The sequence below is a fragment of the Salvelinus alpinus genome, chromosome 4, assembly GCF_045679555.1.
Source record: "Salvelinus alpinus chromosome 4, SLU_Salpinus.1, whole genome shotgun sequence".
NCBI lineage: Eukaryota > Metazoa > Chordata > Actinopteri > Salmoniformes > Salmonidae > Salvelinus > Salvelinus alpinus.
The window spans coordinates 49,026,772-49,040,253 of NC_092089.1; the positions used below are offsets into that span (position 1 = coordinate 49,026,772).

At 43.4% G+C, this 13,482-nt stretch overlaps 1 protein-coding gene across 1 annotated transcript in view; it reads left to right on the forward strand.

Moving 5' to 3' along the window:
* The window catches only part of LOC139573845 (igLON family member 5-like), a 141,686-nt gene that overhangs the window by 75,225 nt on the left and 52,979 nt on the right, over positions 1-13,482 (forward strand). The window lies entirely within an intron of this gene.

Here is a 13,482-nt window from a genome sequence, read left to right on the forward strand (position 1 = left end):
GTGTTTTTACTACTCTACTTGTGTGCATGGGATGTCACAGAGGAAGCTAGGAGTGGGATGTAGTAATCACTGGTCAGGCATGGAGCCAGAATTCAACAACCTGCTGGTCAATCATAAAGGGCCGAGAGTGAAGCTAAGTGACCAGGCGGGCGGACTAGTTGAGCTGCTGCCAAGGCCATTACATAGCTTCACGGTTTCTTACAGATATCTCCTACTACTCTACTCACCACTGCAAATATTACACCAACTCTCTCTCTCTCTCTCGCACTGTCATTCAGTAGAAATGAGGGGAATGTGAAGTAAAGTAAAGAGTGTCTACTCCCTGTTAAAAAGCCACCGCCACCGAATTAATCGAGATTCATTGAGCGGTGGGGACGTCTCGGTTGAAAGTCACAAGTATTGAGCCTTCTGGAATCAATGTCTGCGTTGGGGTTTTCACCCAAATAACAAGCAGGGAAGACCTTTAGAGGATCCACGGGTGTTTCACAAACCAGACCGTTGGCTGACTCAAAGGCTCTGTAGTCACAGCAGATGTCGAGGTGTCTTGAGGTGTCATCTACTCCCTAATGGTGAGTTGAGTCGAAGGATCTCCCCTTTTTAACGGCTAGATCTTTTTAACACCCACCGTTGAGGATCAATTGATCAATTACATTTTAACGAGACACTCTCAGTCAGGTGTAAATGTTCCATCCATCATTGCCATTGCTCTCTTTCTTTCCTCCCCTACTCTGTGCTATCCATCTCGCTCCTGACTGGTTTTGGGGGAGGGGAAACTATCTCTTGATTAAAATGTTATTAAAAGATATTTAACTGTCTTTTTTTCCCCACCTCAGATGCCCTTAGAGATGAACTGATACAACTTCATACAACCTCAATTCAGGGAGTGTCTCACTCTTGTAGATTTTAATTATTTGTCTGCACTTTTATCATACTTATTTCACCAAAGATAAATATGATTACACTGAAATAGGGTTGTAGTGTAAACACAACAAGCCTCCGATGCTCTAGATGCATATCTACTACTATCACATTGACAAGACCATGGCATTTGCTGCTTCACAATGGTCCAAACCAGTGACCACAACTCATAGAATCACTACTAATCCACGTATTGTGTATAATCATTGAATCATCCACATATCCAGCCATCTGTCCTGGAGATGATATCATTGGCTTGGCCCTCCCAGCAGTTCGGCTTAACCTCTGCTGTGACCTCAGTGATTGGCTGTGACAGAGTCAGTGCTGAGAACTACACTGGGCTACAGTACAGTAAGTTACAGGGCCAATGAAAGCCCTGGGGTGGTGAACGACAGGCTTTCTAATTGAATAGATGATTCCCTTAATGGGGCCCATGTGGGACCTGCCCCTCTGAGGAGAAGCTGTGGTCTGAATGTGTGTGGAGTAGACATGGGAGTAGACACCCTCTAGTACTGCTGCGTGTGTGTGTGTGTGTGTGTGTGTGTGTGTGTGTGTGTGTGTGTGTGTGTGTGTGTGTGTGTGTGTGTGTGTGTGTGTGTGTGTGTGTGTGTGTGTGTGTGTGTGTGTGTGTGTGTGTGTGTGTGTGTGTGTGTGAGAGAACGGGCTCATAGTAATGGCTGGAACGGAATTAATAGAATGGTATCAAACACATCCATGTGTTCGATACCATTCCCTTCACACCATTCCAGCCATTATTATGAGCCATCCTCCCCTCAGCAGCCTCCTGTGGTGTGTGTATGTGCATTTCCCTAAACAAGGCCCTAGCTGCAGCCTCACCGCCATCACGGCCCGGCGCCAGTGACACTGTTGGGTTTCTGACTGTTTACACTTTCACTAAATGTGTTTACAGTGCATTCGGGAAATGGTCAGACACCTTAACTATTTCCACATTTTGTTACGTTACAGCCTTATTCAAAAATGTATTAAAATGTTGTTTTTTTCATCAATCTACACACAATACCCTATAATGACAATGCAAAAAAATGGTTTTTAGAAATGTTTGCAAATGTTTGAAATACAGCATTTGCAAAAGTATTCAGACACTCTACTCAGTACGAGGTTTCCTCCAGATGTGACACTTGGCATTCAGGGCAAAGAGTTCAATCTTGGTTTCACCAGACCAGAGAATCTTGTTTCTCATGGTCTGAGAGATGGTTGTCCTTCTGGAAGGTTCTCCCATCTCCACAGAGGAACTCTGGAGCTCTGTCAGAGTGACCATCGGGTTCTTGGTCACCTCCCTGACCAAGGCCCTTCTCCGATTGCTCAGTTTGGCCGGGCAATCAGCTCTAGGAAGAGTCTTGGTGGTTCCAAACTTCTTCCATTTAAGAATGATGGAGGCCACTGTGTTCTTGGGGACCTTCAATGCTGCAGAAATGTTTTGGTACCTTTCCCCAGATATGTGCCTTGACACAATCCTGTCTCGGAGTTCAACGGACTTGGTTTTTGGCTTGGTTTTTGCTCCGACATGCACTGTCAACTGTGGGACCCTATATAGACAGGTGTGTGCCTTTCCAAATCATGTTAAATCAATTGAATTTACCACAGGTGAACTCCAATCAAGTTGTAGAAACATCTCAATGATGATCAATGGGAACAAAATGTACCTGACCTCAATTTCGAGTCTCATAGCAAAAGATCTGAATACTTATGTAAATAAAGTATTTCTGTTTTAGTTTTTTTTACATTTGCAAAAATGTGTCATTATAGGGTATTGTGTGTAGATTGATGAGGGAAAAAATTTATTTAATCAATTTTAGAATAAGGCTGTAACGTAACAAAATGTGGAAAAAGTCAGGGGGTCTGAATACTTTCCGAATGTACTGTATGTTGCTGTGAAAGTATAGGTGGAGGGATATGGATGGGTGTGAGTGTAATTGCATGCATATACACTACCGGTCAAAAGTTTTAAAACACCTACTCATTCAAGGGTTTTTCTTTATTTTTACTATTTTCGACATTGTAGAATAATAGTGAAGACATCAAAACTATGAAATAACACATATGGAATCATGTAGTAACCAAAAGTATTCAGACCCCCTGACTTTTTCCAGATTTTGTTACGTTACAGCCTTATTCTAGGTAGTGGACGAAATTGACAACCCTGTTTTCAATACTTTTCAATACTTTTCAATACCTCACCTTGCAAGGATAATGGCACTGAGCCTTTTTCTAAAATCTTTTTTGAGTTGAATAACACATTGGGAGGGATCTTAGACCATTCCTGCACGGAATCCTTCCAGATCCTTGATGTCCTTCGCCTGTGCTTATGGACTGCCCTTTTCAATACAAACCAAAGGTTTTCGATAGTTTTCAAGTCCGGAGACTGAGACTTTGATTTTGATGTATGCTTGGGGTTATTTTCTTGCTGGAAAATCCACTTGCGGCTAAGTCTCAGCTTCCTGGCCGAGGCAACCAGGTTTTTGGCTAAACTATATTTACACTGGCTAAAGATCATGATGGTGTTGACCTTAACAAGGGCCCCAGGACCCGTGGCAGAAAAATAGCCCCATAACATCAAAGATCCACCACCATATTTTACAGTAGGTATGGGGTTCTTTTCTGCTCATGCATTCTCATTTCGATGCCGAAACCACCACTGGTGTGCATGGCCAAAGATATATATTTGCATGTCGTTCAACAAATGTAAATGCATGGAGTTTGTTATACAGCGTTGGCACTTGGATTGGAACCGGTGTTTTGGTCAGATGACATGAAAAATACAGCTCTTTTTGCCACGCACACCAGTGGTGGTTTTGGCATCGAAATGAGAATGCATGAGCAGAACTGGTCCTGGGGCACTTGTTAAGGTCAACAGCATCATGAACTTTGCCTAGTACCAGGATATTTTTGCAAAAAAACTGATTGACTCTGCCAGGAGGCTGAAACTTTGCAGGTAGCCTATCGGTTAAAGGCATTGGGCCAGTAACCAAAAGGTCACTGGTTTGAATCCCAGAGCCAACTAGGTGAAAAATAGGTTAAGAGCATCTTCTAAATGAATAAAATGTATATGTAAAATCTTCCAGCAAGACAATAACCCCAAGCACATATCAAAATCCACAAAAAAACTGTGAATTGGCCACAAAATCAAAATGTTCCAATGGCTATCTCAGTCTACTGCCTTGAAACCCATTGAACACCTGTGGTTTGAATTGAAGAGGGCAGTCCATCACTGCACAAGAAAGAAAGAGAGGGTGCATGTTTTTACCCAGGACTCATAAATCACAGACAGCAGTGAGGCAGGATTCCGTTGTCAAGTAAAAAGTAGAGATGAGGTGTTGTATGGGACAAGTTGGGAGCTATTGACACTGTATTGTTTAACAAAGAAGAGGATATAAAATGCTGCCCCTACAGCAAAGACAGCTAGATGACTTGACAAAGCACACCTATTTTTCTGTACAGGTGAGAAAAAAAGCTGAAGGGAAGTATGAGATAAAATAGAGGAGAATGGCGGAAAGGAGGCAAGAAAAGAGAGACTTACCAAGACAGAAAAAGAAGAGAGACAGAGATGAAAGAAAAAAAAGTGTTTTTGGAAGCAGGAGACGATGAAGCAAAAGATAAGGATGTTTCCAAATCAAACCAAATGTTATTCGTCACATGCTTCGGAGACAACAGGTATAGACTAACAGCGAAATGGTGACTTATGGGCCCTTCCCAACAATGCAGAGAGAAAGAAAATAGAGAAATAATAGAAAAGTGAAGCATGTAATTATAAAAGTAAAATTAAATACACAATGAGTAACGATAACTTGGCTATATACACGGGGCACCAGTACCAAGTCGATGTGCAGGGGTACAAGGTAATTGAGGTAGATATGTACATATAACTAGGAATATAGTGACAGATGATGAACAGTAGCAGCAGTGTACAGTATGTGATTAGTAAAAGAATGTGTGCAGAAAGGGTCAATACAGATAATCCAGGTAGCTATTTAGTTAACAATTGAACTATTTTGGAGTCTTATGGCTTGGGATAGAAGCTATTCAGGGTTCTCCTGTTGGTTCCAGAATTGGTGCATCGGTACCACTTGCCGTGCGGTAGCAGAGAGAACACCCTATGACTTGTGTGGCTGGAGTCTTTAACTATCTTTAGGCCCTTCCTCTGACACCGTCTGGTATAGAGGTCCTGGATGGAGGGGTTGCTCGGCCCCAGTGATGTACTGGGCAGTACGCACTACCCTCTGTAGCGCCCTGCGGTCAGATGCCATGGAATTGCAATACCAAGCGATGATGTAGCCAATCAAGATGCTCGATGGTGCAGCTGCAGAACTTTTTGAGGATCTGAGGGCCCATGACAAATCTTTTCAGCCTCCTGAGGGGGAAGAGGCATTGTCGTTCCATCTTCATGACTGTTGGTGTGTGAACCATGATAGATCCTTAGTGATGAGGACACCGAGGATCTTGAAGATAGTCGGAGAGGAGAAGCGTGACAGTCAGGGAAGGAGAGAGAGAACTGGAGGGAAAGAAGGAGAGAAAGAGAGTCTACCTCAGATCTGTGGTTGCAGGATCCAATCAATTATTAATGCCATGCAGATTAGAGTTGACAAACGATGCAATGGTGGCTGTCTATTCCCTCACACTTTACCCTGCCTTCCGGAAAGAAGATGGAGACGGATAAGAGAGGGAACAGGGACGAGAGGGAGAGATGAGTGGAACAGTTTGAGTTTGTTGTTGTTTGTTTGTTTACTTCACTGGGAAGAGACAGAGCGAGTGTAGCTGGGATGTAAACAGCAGGGGGACTGGGACCAGTAGGACACTTAATTTGGGGCACTGAAGGGGAGGGAGTAGCGTATTTGCCCCTAGACACTGATCCAACCTCAGTTTCACATTTCCCCCCTAATGGGTAAGATATGAATTGGGGAAGGGTAAGATGATCCTAGATCTGTGCCAGAGGACAAATTCTTCCTGGAGCGGTGGATAGAACCTTGAAAGGTATGAGAGTCATGTTGTTTGAGGATTAGTAAGTTTGTGTGTGTGTGTGTGTGTGTGTGCGTGCGTGTGTGCGTGCGTGTACGTGCAAGGGTGCAAGCACGTGTGTGTTTTTACCGCTTCATTAAAAGGATCAGCTCTCAGGTGTAAAAACATCTGGATGCCCTTGAGTGAAGCAACACTAACCCATAGCCACGCTGGTGCTGCAATAGACTTGCAATAGACACAAATACAATGTACAACATAAACACAATTTGTGTATTTGTAAATCCAGTAAATCATGCTATTCCAGGGCACAGATTAGATGCAATCTAAAAACATCATCCTTCCCGTAGGCTAACGTACCACTCTCAATGTACAGGAAGCATACTGTACAGTGCTGACAATGCTCCAGGGTTAAGAGTGGATAACCCAATGTACTCTACATGTCCTGCCTGAGCTCAGCAGTACAGTACACTAGCTCAAGGGAAAGTCCCATAGCCGAACAGACGGATTTGACAGAGACCTCGGACTGGATCTTAGTGGGAATTATCTCTAACTTCTCTGCTATAGCATAAGCTCAGGTGCTCGCCCAACCACGCTGTACAACACACGTCAGGTGTCAGACCATTCAGACCAAGGGGAGGTATGAATAAGGCATAACATTCTGAAATGTGTGTCAAATGAATAAGAGTGAGAGGTGGGATTTAAAAAACACATCACTCTGGATGTTTTATTAGGCGGCTAGGCTGTTGCGGGGAGAGCAGTTTAAGGCCTGCGAGATTACATGAACAGGGCTTTGCAATTAACCAGATATCCAGTGATGGATAAATGGTGGGATGGAGTGATGAGGGGAAATGGGTAAAGAGAATAGAGAATGGAGAGAGCAGGGAGAGGGAGAGCGAGAAAGAGAGAGAGAGAGAGAGAAAAACAGAGAGAGAGTTAGCTGAAGGAAGAACAGTCCCAGTTGAATGCAGTGAGCTGGGGCCATTGTGTTTGAAAAGGCAGAGGCAAACGATGGTTGAGGCGCTCATCTTTAGCCCAACTGGAGCCCTGAAGCCAGCATGGCTGCCTGCCTCACCATCTGTGGCTGCAAAGTGCCCGAAAATCATTAGCAGGCCATTGGCGAGGGGAGCGGGAGATGAGGACAGGTCCTGGGAGACCAGGAGAGGGAACTAAAAGGACGGGGAGAGGAGAGGAGCGAAGGCAGAGAGGAAAGAGCAGGAGAGGAGAGGCGAGTGAGAGGGAAAGGAAGAGAGAAAAAGAGAAGAGTGAGGGGGAGAGGAGAGGGAAAGAGGAGGAGAAAGAAGAGAAGACTAGAGCTGGAGATGTAGGGATAGTCAGAGAGAGACAGAGAGGAGTGAAGGGGAGAGGAGAGGGGCGGAGAGGAGGGCTCTGTGTGGCAGAGCTATGGCTTTGAGCCTGTTGGAGACTGACTAAAGATCTGGATTTGTGTGACACATCTGTAGAACATCTCCATCAAAGACTTCCTGTCTGTCTCTCCCTCTCTCTGTCTTTATCTCTGGCCATGGGAATCCCTGCATCCCTACTCTCTCTGTGTCTGTCCATTCACTCTTTCTTTTTTACTATTCCTCTCTTTCTCCCTCACTCTTTTTTCTCTCACTCTCTTCTCTCTTCCCCCTTTCCCCCAATCCTATTCCCACCATCTATTTTCTCCTCCGGCTCTGACTCAAGTCTCTCTGGGGGGCTGAGAGGTGGCGGGCTGAGAGAGAGCTATGTAGGAATTTGTGTGCTCAGATAAGCTGGGGAATTAGAGGGTGGAGATCAGTAGTGGTGTCAGTGATGAGTTCAGAGAGGAAGAGAGGAACTGGAGGCCTCCCTGTCTTCCTGGAAACACTCTGTAAACTTGGAACACACACACACACACACACACACACACACACACACACACACACACACACACACACACACACACACACACACACACACACACACACACACACACACACACACACACACACACACATCCACCTGGCAGGGAGTAGGATACATTTACATTCAACACCAGTAAGCCCCAGTTTAGTACCATGGAGGGACTTGAACTCAGAGAAGGTCCCCCCCCATAAAAAGATGGCCGAAAATTGCTTTGGGGATAATACATGGAACTAAGGCATATAAAAGATGTGAGAAAGGGCTGAAGAGGTATGAAAATGAAAGTAATGAGCTTCTACTGATATTTCTTCCCTCTCATCACAAAATGAAAAGTTATTTCAATCAGTTTGTGGTGGAAACTACGTGAACCAGGCAACCAGGCATTATTCGTAGTTTCGATACATTTGGAAGGCTGGGACTAACGTTGGATTTGTGTTTTTTCCCCGGGCATGTAAAGTTGAAGGCTGTTGTGGAACACCACATGGTTAGAATGCGTAAATAAATAGCTTACAAGTACCTGTGTAACACTTCACTATAATGTGGTTATAATGTATTGTAATGCTTGTTATAAGCATCTATGATCCTGGATGGTGAGGTCTCCTTTGCATTTACCTTTACAAATTAGATTTAGAAATAATAGCTATGATAATGACAGTTTATAATAGTTTGTCTTATTGCAAATGATGTAGACTAGATATATTTTAAAAGAACAGGCATCGTCTGGGGGATTCAAGATCATATTGTCACTTTTTGGCTTTGACAATGAAGTCTGGCAGTTTCAGCATGTTCTATTATTCATATTTCAATGATACATGTCTCACAAGTATGCCATGTTTGATGTCTCTGTATCCTTTAGTGTGCTGTGAACTGTAACGTGTAAGATTGTTGAAAAATAAATGAATATTGCCACTGTGCAGTATGCAAATGGTCAGCAGCTGTCAAAGGGTGTGTGTCTGCCTATGTCTGCATGTGTGTGTGTGTGTGTACATTTCTGTGTCTGAGTCTGTGTCATTGTGTGTAGTACACTGCTGGCAGAGCAGTTTGCTACTTATTTACAGATCATTCTCACATTAACACATACAGTGCCTTCAGAAAGTATTCATACCACTTGACTTATTCCACATTTTGTGGTGTTACAGCCTGAATTCAAAATCGATTTAAAAAAAAAAATTCTCACCCATCTACACACGATATCCCATAATGACAAAGTGAAGACATGTTTTTATAAATTATTGCACATTTATTGAAAATGAAATACATAAATATCTCATTTACATAAGTATTCACACCCACGAGTCAATACATTAAAATCACCCTTAACAGCGATTACAGCTGTGAGTCTTTCTGAGTAAGTCTCTAAGAGCTTTGCACACCTGGAATCTTCAATATTTTCACTTAAAAAAATAAAAATATTCTTCAAGCTCTGTCAAGTTTGTTGTTGATCAAGGCATTAATCCAAACCAAACAGCTCGGAGGAGACAGACAGCCCTCTAATAACATCTGGTGGCTTGGATTTGTTTACGATATTAACATTCACCAAAGAGATTAACAACTGATTTAAGAAACATCATCATGATATGAACAGCCATTTTATGAAAAGCCAAGTCTTGCCATAGATTTTCAAGCCGATTTAAGTCACAACTGTAACTAGGCCACTCAGGAAGATTCACTGTGGTCTTGATAAGCAACTCGAGTGTATATTTGGCCTTGTGTTTTAGGTTATTGTCTCCCAGTGTTTGGTGGAAAGCAGACTTAACCAGGTTTTCCTCTAGGATTTTGCATGTGCTTCGCTTTGTTCCGGTTTCTTTTCATCCCCCCAAAAAACTCCCTAGTCGTTGTCGATTACAAGCATACGCATAACATGATACAGCCACCACAATGCTTGAAAATATACTCAGTGAAGTGTTGTGTTGGATTTGCCCCAAAAATAACACTTTGTATTCAGGACATTAAGTGAATTGCTTTGCCACATTTTTTTACCGTTTTACTTTAGATCCTTATTGTTAACAGGATGCATGTTTTGGAAAATATATATTTTGTACAGGCTTCCTTCTTTTAACTCTGTCATTTAGGTTAGTATTGTGGAGTAACTACAATGTTGTTGATCCAGCCTCAGTTTTCTAATATCACAGCCATTAAACTCTGTAACCATCCAAAGTGTAATTAATAACTTCACCATGCTCAAAGGAATATTCAATGTGTGCTTTTATTTTTTACCCATCTACCAATAGGTGCCCTTCTTTGCGACGCATTGGAAAACCTTCCTGGTCTTTGTGGTTGAATCTGTGTTTGAAATGCACTGCTCGACTGAGAGACATAACAGATAATTGTATGCGTGGAGTACCGAGATGAGATAGTCATTCAAAAATCCGGTTAAATACTATTATTGCAGTCCATGCAACTTATTATGTAACTTGTTAAGCAAACTTTTACTCCTGAACTGAGTTAGGCTTGCCGTGACAAAGGGGTTGGAGACTTATTGACTCAAGACATTTCAGCTTTTCATTTGTAATACTTTTTTTTTTTTTTTACATTATTGGGTATTGTGTGTAGGCCAGTGATTCAAAATCTCAATATAATCCATTTTAAATTCAGGCTGTAACACAACAAAATGTGAAAAAAGTCAAGGGGTGTGAATAATTTCTGAAGGCACTGTACTATTGGGAGTAGAGAGCCAGAGATCATTTCCTGAGCCGTACACGCCGACAAGGCATTAATCCAAACCAAACAACTCGGCGGAGACAGACAGCACGCTAATAACATCTGGTGGCTTGGATTTGTTTACGATTTTAACGTTCACCAAAGAGATTAATAAACGATTTAAGAAACATCATCATAATATGAATATTATTAGGACACATTCCAAAGAAAAATGAAAATCGGAAAGACAAACAGACCTACAAAACGGATATTAGAAGATAAATGAAAGACAAATTAGTTAATACTATATTTTATTACTTATTACATATTTCATTGCCTCGGCTAGGTCGCTAAAACCCCCTTAGCCCCCAGGGGAAAATACAACAGCTTTATCTAACATCATCTGTGGCAAATCCATCAATGGAATGTTTCCCCCTCCCTCAGGTGACAATCCACAAGTCCTGTTGAGACCAAGGCTGTTTTTATACGGGCACCATACTTGCTTGTTCCCTCTTCAGCCAGACAATGAAACATGAATATAATATTTGGTCCAAAAAGACAGAGGTTAGTAATACCGGCTTTATTCCAAGTCCTTAGCTATTTCTCCCTACACAAGACCCTCTCCCGCTCTCAGCCTGGCTCGGTGAAAAGTGTAAATATTAAATGGCTCTCCATCGATTGCTTTCTAGTGCTCCTCGCTCGCCTCCTTCCCAGAAGAAATACTCAGATACATCATCATAGAGGCTGGCGGCGGCTGTTTTTACGAGAGGGCTTGTTTCACTCAGAGGGCCTCTTTTCTCAGCTAGATGAAGAGTGTGTGATGGTCTGTGTGTGTTTCGCCGGCAAACATGCGAGCTTGCAAGCGGTTTGCTAATGCGGTTGTCGAGGGAATGCGGCTTTTGTGTAAGCGAGCTAGCAGCTTGCTGCGACGACAAGCGAGACCGGGTTTCATCCCAGCCACACAATGGGGGAACTCTGTTTCCTTCTGCTGTGTTGAGAGAAAGAGAGAGATCCTTAGCTTCTGTTGCTTCCACATGGAAAGAAGGGGGTGTACCTGTATGGGGTCCATATTAGGAAGTCCTGCTGAGACTAAGGCTATCCTAGTATTGACACCGTATAATTGTGTAATGTCTAGACAATTGAGACGGCAAGAGGGGAGGGAAGGTATGTCAGAGCGAGGAGCGATGAGGTCAAGAGAGCATTGTAAGAAAGCCAGAGCTGAGTAATCCCCCTGCCACAGCCCACCATACAAGAGTTTGTGGAAGTTGAGTGCGTGCCATACAGGCTCTTCAAAGCACCCTGCTCTGGTCAAACATAGCTAACACAAAAGCACTGCTAGAGTGGCTAGGCTAGCAGACCAACAGTGATAGCATAACAATGGCAGAACTGCTGTGATTCAATTATTTAAATGTAAGAAGATCTGCATGCACAGTACAGATTAATCCAAGTCAACTACGCGCACACGCACACACGCACACACACACATCCCTGATACATGCCAGCCTGCCAGTGCAGTGCACTATGCCCTCCCTCTCCCGCCCTCCTCCCTCTGTCTTCCCCAGGGGCTCCTTCCTAAACTGATTAGCTGATTTCTGCTCCCCGAGGTAATTCTATTTTGTTCCTAGCGCAAGTGGTGCTGATGCCGTGAATGATCCTGACAGCACTGACTCCTGGGCTCTTGCCCCTTTCTCCGGCAATCCCCCTCTGTTCGCTTCCTCTACCTCACCTCTCCACCCTTTCTCCCTCCTTCCCCTCCTCCTCTTCTCAATTCTCTCAACTCTACTCATGAAGGAACATGACTCTGCAGCTCCTGGCTGTGCAACCTGCACACACACACACACACACACACACACACACACACACACACACACACACACACACACACACACACACACACACACACACACACACACACACACACACACACACACACACACACACACACACACACACACACACACACAGTACACACACATGCAGAGGTGAATTCACTGGGGACGGACGGATGGGGTGACTGGGGTCATGTCCCTCCCCCCAGTTTTATCATTGCAATGTGATACTAAAAGTGCAACAGTGTGCTTTAGGACCAAGCGGATGCCTCAGAACGGTTGGGTAGGCTGTTTGGAGTTTTCACCCTCTGAATTTAGAACAACAGAGAGCGGGAGGACAGGCTGTGTGAAAGGCAAAGCTTCTGGAAGGCTGGCTGCACCAGCAAGGGAGAGTTGAACAGAGACAGCTGCTGTCAGTGTGTTGTGCTCGTTTTCCGAGTTGTAAAAGCAAGCAGAGCAGAAACTGGCTACACTTTAGCTCACTGTTGTAGCTGGCAAGGTAACTGCTGTTTAACTTAACAGAAAAAAATTAACTAGTGTTTATTCCCAGTGCTAAGTGATTAGCTAGTGTAACTGACATGTAACCTTAGCTAATGTTTCATCCCTTCTCGACTGAGGTGAATGAATTAGCTTGCTAATAGCTAACTTACAACAGCCAGTTCACCTCGAGCCTCTAGCTGTCTGTCAGATAGTAATAACAGCCACCTCATATCACTATCTATCAGCTGTTGTTTGTATGGAAATGTTTTGTAGGCTTTGTTTAGTCCCATTTCAACAGAAGTAAATGAACTTCGCTAGCTTTCGCCAGTTGACGTATCGTTAGAGAGAGAGCTGTCCAAAAGTTGGCTAACGTTAGCTGTTATTTTTGCCTCAATCACATTAGAACTGAAACAAATGATGAAACCAGCGGCCAAATTGAAGACCCATATTCTGACATTTTTTCAGTGCAATGTGAGTTTTTAATATTCAGTATAGAAATGTAATGTTATTGATCTGTCAGTTTCCCTAGCTAATTCCTTACTTTTCAAACAAACACAGTAATAAACAGCTCTACAGTCTTCATGGTGCACAATCAGTACACAACATTATGCTCATCATGTCTTAGCAGGATCAGATGGTGACAGGCGTCCCAGCAGGGTTAGACAGCACAACGAAAGGAGTCTGTATTGAAAACATGTCCACATCAGGGAAGATACCTATTTAGGCAATCCCAACCTGCTGGTCTGCTCAGTCCTGT